Source organism: Diplotaxodon limnothrissa, linkage group LG1, assembly GCF_057381915.1.
Source record: "Diplotaxodon limnothrissa isolate DT_005_m linkage group LG1, D_limnothrissa_male_GT1.1, whole genome shotgun sequence".
In the NCBI taxonomy this organism is placed as follows: Eukaryota; Metazoa; Chordata; class Actinopteri; order Cichliformes; family Cichlidae; genus Diplotaxodon; species Diplotaxodon limnothrissa.
In genome coordinates, this window is record NC_140596.1 from 33,868,207 (window position 1) to 33,882,696 (window position 14,490).

Sequence of the window (14,490 nt, forward strand, 5' to 3'; positions counted from 1 at the left end):
GTTACATTTTTATCAACAAATCAAATACTGGATGAATTAAGTAACATATTATTATATTATACTATACATAAGTAATAATATGTTCAAAAAACTGCATACATCTTTGGAACACACCTTGATCCAAAATTTATTTAGATTGATTTCGTCACTTGACCTATCCCACAATCCCCTCTAGATTTTTCCTCTGTTATCAAATATTTTTACATCTCTCTCCTGGTCCCACACAGCAAAACTGAAAAAGTGAGAAAAGTGTTTCAAAATAGTAGCTGGATTTCGCTGACGAGAGTTAGTCTTTTGTATCACTGCAGATCAGAGTGTTGACACTGTGTGTTTGTGTCTATGTACGAGCAAACAGAGCTTTTTCCACCTTCCAACAGATGAGAATAACACCTGTAACCATGGTAACCGTGCTCAACAAAGATGAAGACAGTTGTAGCCTCAAAATGTTCAGAAAACACACAAATTAAAAATGTATGAAACAAAAACTCCTCAAAAACTGCACAAACATGAAATGGCTAAAAATTAAGAAATAAAAGCTCATGTTGAATGACTGTAGATATCATCTATTTCTAGAAATCACAGTCCCCTTAACTTTTTCTGTTTTTATTACTGTTCATTATGGTTTAAATAGCCAAAATGGATATATTATAGCTAATTCCTGTGTGGATTTCTTTTAACTTCAGCATAATTCCATAACTTTGCTGTTGTTTCAGTTGGACTGTACGTCTGTTGGACTATACATTTCTGCCCATGCATGTTTATATATGTAAGATAAGAGAAAGATTTTGTTATTTTGCATTTTTCAGCATTTTTAAACAAACAGTGTGTGTGTGTGTGTGTTTGTAAATGTTTTTAGGATTTTAGATAAGACCACACATGAGAATAAACCAGGTTGTCATGGTATCTGATTCTCCTTGGGGGATGGTTGAGAGAAGCTATCCAATCAAGAAAGCTGGCTGAAAACATGTTCTTCAAATTACATAAAATATGCAAAATTTGTGACTTCCTGTTCCTAAGCCAACACAAAAAGCATGCACCCTCATGACTAATCCTCCATTAGTGGGTTCAGCCAGTTGTCTACTATGCAATTTCATTGCAGAATGGATCAACTAGAAAATCCATTACAGTTTAATAAATGGCCTATTGTAACCTTGAGCAACTCTGCGATAAAAATTTGTAGACATAACATAATAAAAAGGTACTCCAGTCTCATTTAAGCTAGCCAGCCCTGACTCCTAGCAAGCGTGTATATTTAAATTAAAATTTGCTGGTGTGGGAGATTGGTGCACAATGCATATTCAGATGCTAATTCTCTGCATTTGTCTGTGGAGCAGTGGGCCATATAATTTGACTTTGTGTGGGACTGTCCTGAGTGCCAGCTCAGGCTGAAGAAACGGAAATTAAATGTTTATGAGATGATGCGAGCGAAAAACAGTGAGTGAAAATATGATGGGAGGGATGGAAATAACTTTTTTTTGCAGCTCCCGGCGAGAACATTAAACTTATTGTTTATGGTATTTTAGTAAAAAAAAATTGTCTTTTTTATGTTGTTTCTTTTTTTTTCTTTTTTCTTTTTTTTATTACATCTTTTTGTCTTTTGCATTTAAACGCAACTGTGACTGGTGATCAAAACTGATAGAAGTATTACGGCTCTCAAGCATGGTGACTTGTGACATAATTACCATATCTGTCTGTCGCCATTTACGTTACATTTTTCACAAACACTAGTATTCATACATAGTAACAGTGTTTTCTTTAGTTGTTTGCTTCACTGCTATCCATATTTTGTACAATCAGAGCCAGTGATCCTTGTGAGATTTAAATGAAACCGTGTTCAACAGTTTCCACAATCATCTAAATGCATAATTGAGAATGTTTATAATAACTGTTTCTTTTCTATTGCAAAATGTATTGCTTGTCAGATTGGCTGTAAGCTAAAGTGAAAATTACTTGGAAAATGAGAATCCATCAATGTAAATCTTATAGATTAATAATTAATCAGAGCCATTCTGTTATTTGTTTTGCTGTTATTTGCGAAGAATTAAGTGGATTTGTAATGACAACCATACAATAAGGGTTGGAAGGAAAAACAATCTTTTTGAAAAACAGCATAGGCCATGTACATGTCACTAAGATATATTGAGGTAATATGTATAAAAGATGTAGTCTTGCCAGACTCAATAACACTACATCTTTTATCAGACAATAACAAGACAAACTTACTGACCTGAATAAAAGGTCATCTAGAGTAAAGGTTGACATGTCATGTTTACATTTTAAGTGCAGAACCATGAATAATTAAAGTTTTGTCAGAGAACATTTTTTCTACACTACAACAAACAACACTTTAATCACGCAGCAAGATTCAAGAACTGAATCTTAACTAATGCTCAGCTACTAAGATCTTAGAGTAAATCCTTTTTTGTATATGAACTCCCGTGTTTAAATTGTTTTGACTCCAAGAACATAGATCGGCTTCATGGGGCTACGTTAGCTTGACTAATATACTATATATTTATGCATGTATTATATTTTCACATGTGTATATACATATACATGTATTAGCACTTGTTTATGTGCAACTCTGAGCACATTAAGGTGTATATTTGTGCCTCCTACCAGTGGCGGAACAGCTTGATAAATAGGCCTCCAGATGTGTGTGAAGCCTATCTCTGGCAGTGAGGAATATTGGCTCGCTCTGCTACTTTATCATGGAAAGGCAGTTCTGACAGAAACCCTGACACAGAAACCTCTCCTCGAAGGGAAGTGGGGACAGCTTGGGCATAATTAGAATTAATGTGGAGATGTGGAATAAGGAAATGAGCCATCACAATACAGATCAGCTCTTCATTTCAGTTTTATTCTTCACTCGTTGAATTTCATGGGTAATAATGGATAGGCAAGGCTGCCAAACACTACAGCTCATGATGACAGATATTTATGCACTGTATCGTTCACGCTCCTCTGCAAACACTTATGGAGATCAGGAAGGGAATGCTTTTTTATGTATGGTTGCCTTTTAACCACTTCTTGCAAACCAAGTTAAATATACAGTACAACAGAAAAAAACAGGAACTTTTATGATTTTAGATTGTCACCATATGTTTTTCTGAATGTCCTGCTCAAAATGAAATCTATGACAGTTTTCATTTGTTCACAAGTGTTTAAACGTTGCAATACAGTTTGTGAATGTAAGTCGTGGGCATATTCCTATTAAAATGCAAAGCCTGATCTAATTTTTTGGTTTATATCTCTTTGATGTCATGTCATTACACTGCTTAGAGAACTAGATGATCATTTGCAGATCACATTTGCAGACTTGCCATGAACTTGTATAGACAGCAAACTTCAAATTCTGTGTGAAAAAGATCTTCCATGCTAAAGAGTGGTGATAACACCTGAGTTATAAGTGAAGGCAACCAAGATATGAAAAAGCAGTCTTCAAAGAAAGGGCCACAAGCCCAAGTAAGGTAATTATGGTCAAGATGACATTAATTTGGGACATTCCTGGGTTTGTTCACCAATGGCCTAACTGTAAATTGCACAACCTTAACCGGTCAATGACAAATGTCAATCACCACACACCTGACTTTATTTTGGCTCACTTCAGCTTCTTTTTCTTCAGCTCTGAGAGAGTGGATCCGGGCCATATCACAAATCCATACATAAAAGTAACCAGAACAAGACTTCCAGGGACCAATCTAAAACTAGAAAAACTAATGAAAGTGGAGTAGCGGTCCAAAAGGAGGCAAGGAAATGGCAGATACATGTAAGTCAGCTAGTCACCAAGATTTGATTCATAGACGAAGCCACAGAACTTTCTGATCTACCCCTCACAAGCCTATATTGAAGTCTTAAGTGACATGTTAATCTTAATAAGGGTTTATTATTAATTCTGGTATGTTTGTATTTTTTAAAAGTGTGGGCATATTCCATCTTTCTGGTTAAAAAAAGAAATAAAGGCAGAAAAAGCTTCAAACCACTAGTTCACTTATTTATTGTCTTACTCCTTCTGAACTATCAATATTTAGTACTGGCATAGAAGTAACCTTTAAATTTCTCTTATGTCATCATTGTGATGGTGATATAGTGTTAAAAAATCAGTTGATTTTCATCCACATTTAATCATTTCATTTTATGGTGACAGCACAAATCATAATAAAATCAATGTAAAGAAGGTCAAAATGTCAAAAAATATATATATATCAAAATCAAAAGCACTTGCCCTGGATGGAATTACAAGACCTGTTTAGCATGAAATTAGTCAGAGTAAAAAAAGAAACTAGTTTACCCTGGGAACCCACCATACCTGCTAATAGAACTGGAAAAATTTAAATCAAATATACTCCTTCAATGAATCAAAACCCATGCCACCTTAAAATGCCACTCCTTTCCATTGTATTTCAAGTTATTAAGCAGTGCAGCATACCAGTGCTATAACTGAGAGGTTAGTCACCAGTGGGCACTTCTCTCCCACCACAGAGTGATTGTGGGTTTTGACAACCACAGTTCATTAGTGGGTATTACAGGAAGCTTACAGACACGATTTAATTGTCCACGATATCTCATCCTTCCCATTACGCAAGGTATCAAATGAAGTACCACAAACCCACAGGTATTCATTTCATTAATGCGCTTGTTAACACTCTCTAGGGTAAAGGAAAAAAATGGATATGCATTATGCTCCTGTTCTGACATTTAGTTGGCAGACGAGAACATTCTCTAAAGCTTTAAAGCATATGATGATGCTGACATGATGTACTAGGAATCAGGGCACAAACAGCAGTTAATATTGTCAAGTCTAATATGCAGAAAGGTACTGGATTCAAACATACCCAACAGCTGAATGATACTGTTCATCAACTGTATTATTACTGAAGTTTTCTAAAGAAGCACTAGGAACAGGGAAAAATCACTAGAACTTTGGATGGGGCAGCAGTTTAAGCTGAGAAGCCTAGAGCTCCCTTTCCCCAGCCACTTCCTGGAGCTTATCTGGGACAATACTGAGGTGTTCCAAGGCAAGCCCAAAGATGTAATCTCTCCAGCATCTCCTGAGTCTGACCTGAGGCCTCCTCCTGGTATGACATGCCCAGAACATCTCACCCACAATGAGATGTTCTGGGCATTCCTCCTGACAGGAGGAATCCTTGTCAGATGCTTAAACCATGGCAATTGGTTCCTTTGGACATGGAAGAGTAGCATCTCTACCCTAGACCTTTGTCAAATTACTGAACTCCTCACCCGATCTAAGAAAGATGCCAGGTTTGAGAAAGTTTATTTTTGGCACTTGTATCCATGATTTTATTCTTTCAGTTACTACCCATCACTTGTGACCACAGGTGATGGTAGTGACATAGACATTCCAGTATGGCATTCACATCACTGCAGCCATGTCCAGTTCATTTGTCAATTTCCTGCTCCTCTCTCTCCAGGTTCAAGGACAAGACCTGAAGATAGTTAAACTTCTTTACTTGGGGAAGCAAATTGTCCCTGACCTGGAATGGGTGCTGCATCCTTTTCCGCTGAGGACCATCACCTCAAACTTGGAGGTGCTAATTCTCATTCACACCACTCCACACGGAGCTGCAAATTGCTGCAGTGCAAGCTGGAGCCCACCACCTCATTAAGCATAAAACCACATAATTTGCAAAAACCATAGATGAGACTGTGAGGCCACCAAGGTGGAAGTCTTCCGCCACTGGTTCCATAGAGAGAACGAAGTAACAGTAATAAATGAAAGCCTGACAGAGTCCAACCACTACCGGTAACCACTACCAACTTATTGCCGGCAATGTGGACCAAGCTCTCACCATGGTTGTACAATGGGCCAGACATCTCACACTCCCAAACTACCCCCCACAGGATACTCAAACGGACATGGTCAAATGCCTTCTCCAAGTCCGCAAGACACATATACAGTGGTTGAGCAAACCACTCAACAACCTCAAATATTCTCAAGAAGACAAAAAGCTTATCTGAAATTAGTCTAATGGACAATCTCTTGTTTTGAGCACCATGACATAGACCAGAGCTTCCCAAAGTGTGGGGCCCGCCCCGTAGGGGGGGCGCAGAGCCATTGCAGGGGGGGGCGCGGTATAAAAAGGAAAAAAAAAAGAATGCTTGGACACTGCTAGCATAACGGACAGGTTTTTTGATGGGACGCCCACACAAACGCAAAGCAGGAGATGAAGCATCGCCAAATATCTTTCCAAACCAACTTCATTCCAAGCCAAAGACTAGAAAATATGGTGAAGCATATCTTCCCTTTGGCTTCACTTTCGCAAGTGCCAAGGAATAGGTCTCCCCTGCAGAATTGGTTTTCCATTCGTCTGTAGCAGCGCTGGGCTCTCCAAATCACGGACAAACAGTATCCCACATTCTTGATTTTTAGTTCACAAACACTTGTTGTAATAAATAACTACTCCTGACATTTTGGAGATGTTAGCTCTTGATTCAGTAAAGTTACAGTGGGACACAAATAATATCAAGCTGATCCTGCTGTAATTTGTTCCCCCTGTCCAAACCACAGACAAACAGTATTCCACAGTTGTTTATGTTTTTAAACCCATTTTGCACAGAGAGATATTTTTTGAAAAATGGATTCATAGCAATGTTGAATATCACTACACAGGGAAAAAAAAACAACTACACGTAAAATAATCACACTGTGACGCCTCTGCCTTTCTAAATAGAGGGACAGTAACTGCGTGTGCATATGTAAGCGTGTAAAACCTGACGATAGTCAGATTAACAGTATTTTGTCTCTATCTGCCATTAGCAATTCATCTCATGTAAACAATAATGTGGCGCACAGCGTGACGTGAAAAATAGCACATACCTTTGACGTTGTGTGATGAATTCTATATTCCTCGTCCACACGTAAACGCAAAAAATGAGTTTTAAAAAATCTCAGTTTTTGGTGATTCGAAACGTCGTTTACGTGTGGACGAAACAGCTGCGTTTTCAAAAATACCCGTGTAGGTGTGGACGTAGCGTAAAAGAGTTAGTAGTGTATATTATTGCTACCTGTAATTTATTGCATATTACTTGTATTTGATCAATTGTTTACTAAATGTTTGAGGTGTGAAATAAACCGCAATGGAGTTTGAAAACAAAATATGGGTGTGTGTGGTTGGTAGATGTGGGTTTTTTATTTTTTATTTTTTTTTGGGGGGGGGGGGGGGGGGGGGGGGGGGCGCGAACATTTGTCTTGTGAAACAAAGGGGGGCCTAGCAAAAAAAGTTTGGGAACCACTGGCATAAACCTTCCCAAGAAGATGAATTTGATCCCGTTATAGTTTGAGCATACCCTCCAGCTCCCCTCTTTTGAAGACTTGGACAACCTCCCTAGTCTGCCAAACCAGAGGGACTCCTCCAAACCCATGAAGCTCTCATGGCTCGCATGTTCTTGAGCTCATCTAAAGGCCACATGAAGTTTGAAGGTCTGTAATGCTCGACTCTGCAGAAAGTTAGTGATCTCTTTGCACTTCGCACTTGAGCATACGCTATCCTTTCTCTGGGATTTTACATGGCCAACCATGTTGTGGCTAATTGATCCCAATTGCTTTCACTTTGTTATAATACCACTAACAGTTGACTGTGGTGAGGAAATTTCAAGACTGGACTTTGCACAGGTGGCGGTCTGGAGTAGTGCCTATCATGACACTACTCCAGAATTCACTGAGCTCCTGAGAGCGACCCATTCTTTCACAAACGTTTGTAGAAGCAGTCTGCATGCCTAGGTGCTGGATTTCATACACATTTGACCATGGAAGTGATTCGAACACCTGATTTAATATGGATATGGATGGGTTACTTTTGTAATATAGCCTAAATACAAACATATGCTACAATCATAAGATGTATAATATAATAATGCATTTTATTGCTCAATACGATACATGATGATTCCAATGTATATTTAATGAACCATTAACAAGAGTAATTGTTAAGCTTTTAATTGTACAGGGGTTTAAAGGTTTCTGACAGTCAGAAGGGAAAATGTAGTCTAGAGGAGCAAACTGGCACCTCAGTGCCAGTTTGTGCTGAAACTGAATTCACTTTGTATTTTTCAATTGTACTGTTTCTCTGTTTCACTATACTGCCCAGTGCTTAAGTAAAGCAGTGTTAGAGATGAGTGAGACAGGCAAGGGAGACAGAGTGGAGAAAGATGGAGACAGAATGGGAGCACTGACGTTTTCTGATAATACAATAATTTAATGTTCTGTTCTCTATTGCAGGACAGTCAATATTATTCATCTAAAAGGAGTGAGCTGCATTGACACCAAGGGAGAACTGAATCAACGGTTTTTAGAATACAAAAATATTTTTCTATGACAGATTTGTACATAAAGATAGTCACACTGACATGAATAGTGCAAGCCCATGAGCAGAGCAAAAAAAGATCTCATACAAGCACAGTTCAATATAAACTTTGGGCTATTCGCTCTAGCTAGCGGTCAAAATGATGCCACTTCCTATGTGAAAGGACTTTAAGAATTATGGAAGGGACCATCATGTGTGCTAGGTTAAAACTATGAAAATCACTATAAAACTGCAGCACAGCTTTTATAGAAATTGCTGATAATGGTTGAATTAATAATTTTTTAAAAAGCATGATACATGAGTAAATCAACATTTTTTACAGAAATGTTTTAAAATGACTGGAAACTATTGCAAGTCTTTTACCCAGCCGTGATTTATAGTAACAGTTGAATATTGAAAGACAGAGAAGAGAATTACAGTAATTTAATGAGATGTGACAAGAGCATTGACAAGTACTGTTTGGAGTGAAGGACAAAGGCGGTTTCATCTAATCTAATCTAATCTAATATCCATGGACTACTAAAATTGAACATATTGATCATTTTTCTTTATTTTACTATAACTATGAATGACTGTGATTTTCACAATAAAATAACAAGCAGAAATAGTAAATGTGCAAAAAGAAAAAGAAAATGACAAGTAAAACATTCCTTAAGTGCTATGCTGTTAGAATAAGAAATAATTCAGTTGTTCCATATTTGTAGATTTCCATAGATTTTGTAATTCACAGGTACTGTCAATCAACACCCGGTCTACAGCTTCATAATGATTTTAATTAGTTTTGTTGAGTGTGCTAGTTTGGTGGTCCTTGCTAATTGCAAATCTATTACAAGCACATCATTTGGAAGTACAAATGACCTGTGCAGTAAAGGATTAAACCGGGAAAGTCATTTGCACTGTTGAAGAGTGAGAGCCAATATATGCCCTTTATGGTTCACAGTTCTATTGTAATTTTACTGAAGAGTCAAGAGAGGTGACTACGACACATCAAAAATCTCAAGCTCCTGTCTTGCAGGTCTAACCCCATTCCTGCACTCCCCTCAAGTTAATCCTCCTATCGAAACAGAGATAGAGGGGAGGTGGGGTAGACCAGTACAGCAGGGTTGGAAAAGAAATTGACATGTAATACAAAGATAACTGGAACCATTCCCATTAATTATTGTTCATATTTTGTGAATATGTTAATAATCTTGTGATCAAAAGCCAACATTGATAAAACAAAAGCAGACACACTCAAGCACACCGAAGCGGACAGTACACTCCAAAATTTTCAGTTTTCTGTACAATACACACACATACTGTCTGCAAATGTCTGCATGCAGTAGTTGTGCTACAGTTTTGGGGGAAGAGAAAATAATAGGCGGGTTTCTGTATTTTTAAATCATGAGTTTTAAACCTTTGTATATAATGTCTACCCTTTTTTCTGAGTAAACACTAGAAATATATGCATTTATGCACAGAAAAGTTTAAAAATGAAGGAAAAAAATCATTACAATTCAGTTTGACAAAACAAGGAACTATAGGTGATCATTAAGAATGATATTGCATGTATTCTGTGTGAATATTCCACTGACTCAAGAAGAAAAAGCAGGACTTGGAGAAAAAAAAAGGCTTGCTTGGATTAGAACAATTCTGGATTCCTTTAAGGAGCAATGTGCATTTTTCTCTGGCCAAGGATCAATGGGCCAGGTTTTTTACCCATGCAAGACTTTGACAGTAACTGTACAGATTACGCAAGTTTTGTACAACAGACTTAAGAACTGGTCCCTAGGAGGATCTTGTGAGAGTATGGGATGCCCAGGACATGATGCTATGAGTGATGTGATGATAATGACTGTTAAGAGATGTACTCTAAAACACTTCTTCAGTAGAGACTCAGAGAAGAGAAACACAGAGAACTTCTTGCTAGCAAGGGCAGCCTCCAGAACTGAGACTCGCACTGAGGACTGCCCTGGTCTTTATTTATATGCTTCAGTGAGCGTTTGTTCCTTACATTGGAATGTGGAGGTGTGTGTGTGTGTGTGTGTGTGTGTGTGTGTGTGTGTGTGTGTGTGTGTGTGTGTGTTTGTGTTATTTTTCATCTACAATGTAAATTTTGTCTCTTCACTTTTTTTTTTTTTTTTTTTTTTTTTTTTTAAATAGCTGGTGACCTGCAGAATCACCGCTCTCACAATCAGAGGCAATTACTTTTACACAGCGCACAAAGACACTGTGACGTCAGACACATTCACACTCACTTTTTCATCTGTGTAAATAAATCATTTGGCCAGTGGCATGTGCCATGGTGATCCATAAATATGATCACAAGTTTAACTATTTTTCAACCCACCAAAACAAATAAACAGAAACATAATGCTGATACTACGAACACTCCACACACATGAATCAAGATACAGGAAAACTGCTCACGGAAACGCTTCACACTCCAGTTATCATAGTTATCATAGTTTCGTTTCCCTCTCTCTTATGAGTTCTCAGCCAGATCTCGATCTGATAATGTGTAGCTTGCTCATCAGCTCAGAAGAGACCGCAATGCAACCTCACAGTGGTTTCATATTCAATTCAGCTTCTCCATCATCTAGTTTTCAGCTGTTTCATACAGGGTTCAGCATATTAGTCATTTTCATAGGTGTGCTCTATATCTGAACCAAGACGACAGTCTTTCAAACAGGTCAAGTGCCTCTATGCACGTCATTAGTTTAAATATTTACCTATATAACTTCATCTGTCATTGTACTGAATTTGAGCAACCCTGAGCTTAATGCAGATTACTATTAACAACTGGTTAAATTAATGGTCTGGAGCACCGGCTGTTGTTGATCAGGGCAATCTAAAGAATCTGCGTTTTTTTGGGGTTTGTTTTTTTTTTGCTTTTTGTGGATTTCTCCACCTATTTGCACTTATTTTACCTGCTCCGGTTTGTTGTTTTTCTAACCATTCCTCATCAGGGCCCTATTTCAGGAAGCCGGTTTAGAAAACTCAGAGTGAAAAACGATACGCAGGGTTGAGTAACCCCGAACTGTCCAACTCGGAATATTCGGTTTCAGAAAGGCTGATAACAATTAGTTCAGTCAACGCGGAGTTGCTTTAACCCCAAGTGAAGCGCGCGGACGAGGATACATAAAGCCCTGATAAGCGGAGCACAGATTAAGCGAGTCACCATGGAGACGGAGGGAAAGAAGGCGCGGTCAATGTATTTCACAGCGCTTGAGGCCGAAATTCTGATGGCAGCATATGCCGATAACATGCAAATTCCGCGGAAAAAAGTAACACAGCCACAGCTGCAAAAGAAAGGGAGCATGCATGGCAAAACATAGCCGACAGAGTCAATGCGTGAGTGTTAATATAAACATTGATCTAGGGATTTCCACCCATTTAACACGTTATTTTATCATATGTTATTTTATTTGTTATTTTATACATTTTATTTTGTGACGTGATGTGAGCGCAGGTGCAACCCAACAGGCCCCAAACGTGCCTGGCAGCAAGTAAAAATGAAATATAAAAATATAGTCCAAACAGGTAAGGTGTAATTGTATTATGAGCCATAGTGCTTGGTCTGTTTGTCCCATGTAAATCAATTGCAGTTAGAGGCTACATTAATTTTCTTTCTGCAAGCACTTATTGAAATTATCTGAGCACATTACAAGTACATATTTGCTTACTCTGTATGCTCAAATGTGGCCCGTTATAGCCAACAGAAAAAAAGCGGAGGCCCGAAAAACAGGTGGGGGTCCTCCACCACCACCACTCACAGAGGCTGAGCAGTTGGCCCTCAGCCAAAACAGTGGGCGCCCTGTGGCCGAAGGCATCTCTGCGGGGACATCCTCTGAGTCAATAACCCCGCAAGACACAAGTGCCTACATAAGGGGTAAATTCAAAATAATACATGATGTGCATACATCCTTTCTTCACAGTCACCTTTGCAGTGCTACTCATTCATCTGATAAACTCTTTACCATAATGGATTATTTTGTAGTGAAGTTATTTTCCGACTGATTTTGCCTTCCCTCAGTCTTGGTTGTCTTTGAGAGCATAATGACAATGAAGTGTAAGGTGATTGGTATGTTTGTTAATTGCCATTTGGTCCCTTGTAAGTTATAAGTGACCTGTATAAACCTCATATTCTATCAGTTGATGGTGGTGGTGTACTGCATCTGGTGCAGCCTCTTGTTGAGCCAGACCAACATGCAGTTGTGAGTAATACTCCACAGATTATATGAGTTTACAGTAGAACAGCAATGTTGTCTATTTCTTTACTACAGGAAAATAATGAAGAAACATTGACAGCTGTTACAGAGGAGGAAGCAACAGAGACACTTTATGAGGTTTACATCTTTTAATACTTTGTGTACAGGAAATACAGGCGACCAATAAAGCCAGTTGAACAAAAAATCTGTTTATTCGTCTTTCAACATGTTGAGGTGATGGGTCAAAAGAAATGATTGTGACATATGGTGTCTCTGACTGCGCTTCCATCTTGTATGTCCGTGGGAGGGTCAGGATGTTCATGGTTTGGATCACTGCTGATGTTTGGTTCAGAAGGACAGTGTTCTCCTCTAATTGTGGCAATGTTGTGAAGAATCACACATGCCACAATAATGTCACATGCCCTTTCTGGGGTGACCCTGAGTCTTTGCAGGCACTGGAACCGGGCCTTAAGCATTCCGATAGTCATTTCAATTCTGGCTCTTGTCCTGCAATTAGCCAGATTATATCGCTGCTGTGGGCCCGGTTCAGGGTCAGGGTAAGGGGTAAGCAAATAGGGTAAACATGGATACCCCCTATCACCAAGCAAGTAGCCAGTGAACTCTCCTAAGACAGAAGGATACACTTCAGTTCAAATGTCCCTGAAGCAATTGGTCTTTATATATTTTAAAGTATTCTCAACTCACCATGTCCAAATTTTGTGCTCAGTGTACATTCACGGAATATTTGTGAGTCATGGACAGAGCCTGGCCACTTGGCTTCCACATTTGTGATAATGTTGGCAGCATCATATATGATCTTCACAGTGCAGAGAACACAAATTAGCATCCATTACTATAATGAAATAATTTGTTAGTTTGAAATGCTACAGGGAACTATGTACCTGTACATTAATGCTGTGGAAAGACTTCCTGTTCACATAGTCTCCTTCATTTACTGAAGGAGCAATGATTGGAATGTGAGTGCCATCTGTACAGCCAATCACGCCTGGGAACCCTGAAAATAAATGTACAATTTAAGTAGTAGTCCACGTATCACCACATCATAAATTAAGTTTTGGTCATCCTGATACCTGGAATTTTGTGGCATCCCTCTTTGATAAATCTTGTGGGTCTATGACCGGGGAACACCACAAACGAGTACAGGAGACGTTTCAGTGCAACTGTAACATTCCTGACTGCCCGACAGACGGTAGCCTTGGAAACGTGCTCAGCGTCACCAATATTATACAGAAAGCTCCCGTTTGCAAAAAACCGAAGTGCAATACAAATAATATGCAATGAACTGAGAGCATGTCCGCGATGTGTCACATGCGTAATATATGGCCTGAGGATGTTATCCAAATAACTTAGAGATTGTGCTGAGAAACGGTAACGTTCGCACAGAAAATCATCAGGAAATGATAAAATGTCCAAATGCGCTCTGATCACTCTCTCCCGGCGGTGAGCTCTGCGGAGAATTTGGGCTTCACGATCTACTGGCTCTTCAAGGAAGTGGCACGCCATGTCCGACACTTCCTACTGTCAGGTTTCCGACAAAGGGGCGGAGACAGTCAGGGTTAGTTGTAGTAAACCTGCTAGGGGGCAGGTTAGCTTCACGGAGTGTGTCGTCATAGTGACTCACTGAGGCTTCATCTGAACTCGCTTTGTGAAACCGAAAACCCAGAGTTTTCGTTAACTCAGGGTATACTTACTCAGTTTTTCCACTAAACCGGCTTCCTGAAACAGGGCCCAGAGGTTTAATTTTACTTGTTTATTCCCCATTTTCAAAGATTTTGCTGGGCCGTCGCTGGCACGCTTTACTTCAGAGTGGTTTACTGATACGGCCTTCGACTTCACCCTAACGGTGAAGTGGTATCAGTTTTATGAGATGAAACTCAACCGTTCTCCTTTGTCACCAGTACATGAGCCTCCACAAAGAAAACAAAAATGGAAGTATTTCAGCAGCGTATTGTGCT